A 5,749-nucleotide genomic window follows, 5' to 3' on the forward strand; every position below is an offset into this window, starting at 1 on the left:
TATATATATATATATATATATATATATATATATAAAATATCTGATCTACGAACAATCTAATGATTCATTTTGCAAACAACATCAGTCGACATCTTTCGATATGTATATATAATTAACTTGACTAAACAACTCACCATCAAATAAAAACCTAGCGCATTGTAAACTGCGAGTTGTTTTTTCAATGGCATTCTCGTGTATCGTGTTCGTTGCATTTATTTGCGAAATAAAAACAGACGCGCGGTCGTATGAAACGAGAGGAAAAAACCTGCAACCCCGGTATAATAATCGAAAATTGAATTTGCCATTATAATTCAATGCGACATGACCGTTGCGTTTTCGCATTCGCCGCTCATACAAAACAACTCGGGCACCGGTGATGTATCCGTCACGATTGATCTCGGTCACGAGATTAGCGTTAGAGCGCGATATTCGGACAACATTGCGCGTGTCGATAACGATCGCCGGATATAAACGATCGAAATGTGCAACGTCAACCGGCATAGGTAATGCAATCGGAATGTAAAAGCATTTTATCAAAAGTACAGAGGATCTCGCACGAAATAAACGCATAAACCTTCAAATGTCAAAGAAATTAAAACTAAATACAATTAAATATAGAATTCAATATCGAGTATTTTAAGGAACAAGCTTCGATAATTTGATAAAAATGTCTAAAATAAAAGAAGTATGTATATTTATATAGTATATAAAATAGAAAATAAAATTTGTATATAAAAAGATCGGGTATCACCACAATCACATTCTTACAATTCTTTATAACATTCTTGATGGGGTTAATTAAAGTCGAGAATCCTAAAAATATGAAAAGTCAAGTTTGTAGTAATCCTCGAACTATATAAATGATCGAAGTTGATCAGCGTGAAAAATACGCTACTACCCTTTCTTTTATTCAGCCGTTATTAATAAAAACTTTTAACTATAATAATATACGCAATAATACGTAATATATGCAAATTGTTTAATTTTATGCAACAAACGTGGAGTAACATTCCTCTTTTTTTAATTTTTACATATTTTTAAAAACATATATGACGTAAATTACGACGTAAATTTGTTACACAATTGTTTCTATTAAATAAAATCAAATTAATATCGATCAATATCGATCAAATCAAACCAATAAGGTAGAAAAGATTTCAAATAACAATTAGCACGTATAAATATATAGTTAATAGTCATTAGTATAATTTTTAATAAATTAATTATTTCAAATTACGCTATGCAACTGCAAAATATTATTTTTGTCTTTTTGTTCTGGTTCGTAATTTATTCTAATTTGTATATTTAAAAAATTGCCAAGTGCTATTATTTCAGTTTATAGTTTATAGTTTATAGTTTATATAATATTTTAATCGTGATATCACAGAAGCCAAATGCAAATCTCAAATTGTATTTAAAAAATATTTTCAAAAGAAAAAAAAGACAAATATAAATTTAACAGTTAAGTATTAACAATTTTTCCTATCGTATTTTATTGTACAATTAATAATTTATCTTTATTTTACATAAATACATATAATATATTTAAATATATATGTATAATATATAATATCTTATATTTTTGCATACAAGAGATATGTGTAAAGTATGACAAAATATAAATAAAATTTACATTTCAAAAATGTCATAATTTATTTCATGAATTTTATTTGTCATAATTTTATTTTGTCTCTTTTTTTATATCATGTATCTCGTTATTTATCTCACCAATAAATTCGTGAAAATTTAATCAAATATAATTTGTTTGTTATTAAAATTGTGCAAATAGTATTATTAATATATCATATTCCCGTAGATATATCACTTCTTTTCGATTGCTAAAATAATATGTGTATAGAATACGTTGCAAAAAATTTGAAAATTCATAATTTCTTTACTAAATTTGGAAGTACTTTCTTTTTTATAAAAATAATTATCGTTTATTATTTTTACTAAATTTTACTTTATAAATATTTTTTTCAGTAATTTTTTGTTTATGCTCATAAATGTATGATTTTTTCGTATAAAGCAAAATATACAAATAAATTATGATGTCGTATAAACCAAAATGTACGAATAGATTATGATGTAGTTAGTTCTAGTTTAAGGTTTATCCTCGTATATACAATAAATTAGCAAATAATTGCGTGCATCAGGATTAAATATTATTGTTATTTACAATATCTTAGCAAATCCATCTTAACGGAATGAGTTTATAAAATATTATACTATTTGATATGTATATGCACATCTGTATGTACATTATCAAAAATTTTCATAGATCATTACCTCGCAACTAAACAAAGCATTAATTTATTATTTACCAATAAGAGCAGCAGCAGAGTTTTAAATTATATTGAACTGTAAAATAAAAATATATATTCAATTATAAGGGCGCTCAAAATAATCTATGTTTCAAAAAGTAACAGGCATACATAAAACAATTATAATCGATCAATTCAAGTAATAAATAGCAAATAAATAATAATTAATTTGTCCCCTGGTTCCTCTGCCATCGTCCCATGTCTCTTCCGGCTTCCTTCTCATCTTATTCTTCATGACACTTATGTACACTCACTCGCGGAAATACAAACCACAATACCTTACGTCGCGATGCGTGCTTACAAGTCGTTTATCGAGTTAAATGTACGAGATAATAATCACTAATTATTCGTAATGAATCGTGTTTTGAAGGATATTAATGGGAAGGATACGAGAAATACCCATTTCGCTTCGCTGCCTACAGACTCGAGTCACACTGAACAAATGATATGGCGACAATATTATGTAAATAATATGCTACAGTAATGAACAATAATGAAAACAATGAATGAATATCGAACGCCGTGTGCCGCTCCGAAATTTTTACGCGTTACAGAATAATCGCGAATTAAATATTCTCTTCCTCGCAAATTGAATTGATTATTAACAAACGGCATACTATAACTTATGTGAATCTCGGGATAATAAACACTAATTTATTCGTAATGAATCGTGTTTCGAAGGATATTAATGCGACGATTCGAGAAATATCCAGTTCGCGTCGCTGCCTATCGACGAGTTACGCCGAGCAAATAATATGGCGGTGATATTATGTTAATAATATGCACACAGTAATGTAAACAATGAATGAACGTCGATACCGTGTGCCGCTCCAAAATTTTTACGCGTTACAAAATAATCGCAATTAAATATTTTCTTCCTTATAAATCGAATCAATTATTAATGAACGGTACATCATAACTTATGTAAATCTCATGATCTAATAATTACTCATATTATTTCGCGCTCTGAAAACGGTAGATGATTTATATTCAAACCAGCACAAACTGGAAGAATGACATAGACATATTCGAGTATTGTTGAGAAGGTATAAATCGTCATCCGTTAATATCGCGAAACAGCAATTTCAAATTAATATTCTGAATTATTTCGATTTCTATGAAATCGCACAAACTAAATCATTATAATAAAGCTGTCGCTTCAATATGATTATAAGAAGTCAGGTAGTATTGGCTGGCATAAAAAAAATTTGTTTAAAATTGTAGATGCGTGTAATAACATTTATCAAGCCACTAATCCTGCACATGAATCCTGTACATGATAATTTTCTCTATATTGAGAATAAAATCAGTGTTGTTTGTAAATTATCGTGCATTTTGTTATATAGTTGTTGTTTTGCTATGCCAAAGTTAACTTCACCAACCAGTCACATTAATAAGTTTAAATCGAATTTCGAGTTGTTAATTCACTAATATAAACAATATTTATTATTCTTTCGTAGGTTAAAAGCTTTCTTTTAAAGCTGCTCATTTTATACATTTTTTTTTCTTTACGTATTACGGATGATATCAACAATGAAATGACAGGCGATATGGAAGCCTAAGTTAACGAAATTGTGGCTATATTTTGTTCTACGCAAATATGAAAAAGATACGAGGCAAATGAAAAGAAAAGAGCATGATATTAGCTGTATTAAACAAATAATAAATATGGAAATGGCAATAAGAGAAGCAAGTAAATGATATTCTATTTCGTACTTTTATAGTACATTAAAAGATAAAGTAACCGCTATTAATAAAACAGAAGATTAGCAATAAAACCATAGATATTAGTGGAACCTACAAAAACATGTTTTTTAGAAAAATATTTCTGTTTGATATCATCCTCCAATTTATAAAAACGAGAAAATTGTATATACTATTTAAAAATATATTTAAAAATATAAAAATCTTGGCCATTTTCATTTTTAGAAAAATATGATATGAAAAAGCACTTTGGCATAAGAATAATATTTCATAAAATATACATTATACTTAATTTTTATTGTAAAACAAAAACAATAAAATGTCAAAAAATCTGGAGTGTTCCTCATATCAATCGACTTTCTCTTAAATCATTGAAATCAATTAATAACGCAAAGTTATAATGGATCATTAATCCTTTGAGAATTGGAGGATTTTTAACAAAGTAATTTATAAAAGATCTTGAAGGGTTTTCGAGGTTGCTGAATACAATTCTCGGAATTTAGAATTCTGGTCTCAGACCAGAAAACGTGTCATGACATCGTCATGTCGTGATGTGCGCAAACCTCTCCACGATAACAAAGGACGTGTAGAGAAAAGAGGAAAGAGCCCGAAAAGTTTTGGTGAAACTGGAGATCGGCGTGCGCTTTCGACATAAAAAGTTATACAGACAACTAAAATAAAGATTTACTTTCGGACAATCCATCCTAAAGAAACGTGGTATGTGATTCATATTTATCCCCTTCTAAAATCATAAAATTATTTATAATCGCCAATCGTTTTGACTTCCATTAAATTTCTTTTCAAATAACGCAAATTAAATCTGCTACAAATATAGTCTCGATTCGCACGAATTGCGAATCAAACTAATAAAAAGTGCGAAATGAGATATTGCTAAGTATTTATAAAAAAAAATTACGTTTTTTTTTTCTAAAATAAAATCAACAATAAAAATCAATATTAAATGAGACATTGGTGCGTAATTATATGCATAATTACAAACCTGAAATTTGCAATTTTTACACAATACTATAAATTAATTTTAATCATTTGTTGTAATTAAAAAGAAATATTGTAATCTCGACAAATTTTTATAATATTTTTAAAATTCTCAATCCTAATTAATAACCAGATAATATTATTAAAATACCATATATTATAGTTATATAATATAATATTGTGGGAAACACATACATTATTTGTAACAATAATTAAGCTGCAGGCAAATATATTTTGGATCATGATGCGCATAATGGAAATAATAGTAGTAAATGGCAAAGGCAAATCAATGACAAAGGAAATATTAATAATCGTAATAAATATTAAATAAATGCGAAACACAGAGACGTGTTAATCCGTTGGCGTCACATCGCATGGACGAAAGTCGTCGACATCCTTTAGCGTGAAATACACTCCGGCACGATGGTTGGCGCGTTAACGAATATATGGCTCGCGTCATCGCCATATGAATTGTTATCATCGTGCGAGTAGTGCGAAGATAAATCGTTAATACGGTATGTTGGGTGGCTGGTGACGGAAAGTGGAACGCAGAACGCGAATCATTGGCCCAGATACGCTTGTTTTCGCAGGAGAGATCGTCGCTCGATGAGAGAGATAGGAGCCAGTAGCAGCATCCGTTATCGAATTTCGGTCGTTCCAGCTGGAATTTGTTTGAGTTATAATCATTTTTTCATTCTCTCCTTTTCCCCTCCTCTCTCTCTCTC

The sequence above is a fragment of the Atta cephalotes genome (genome assembly GCF_000143395.1).
Source record: "Atta cephalotes unplaced genomic scaffold scaffold00018, whole genome shotgun sequence".
Classification (NCBI taxonomy): domain Eukaryota; kingdom Metazoa; phylum Arthropoda; class Insecta; order Hymenoptera; family Formicidae; genus Atta; species Atta cephalotes.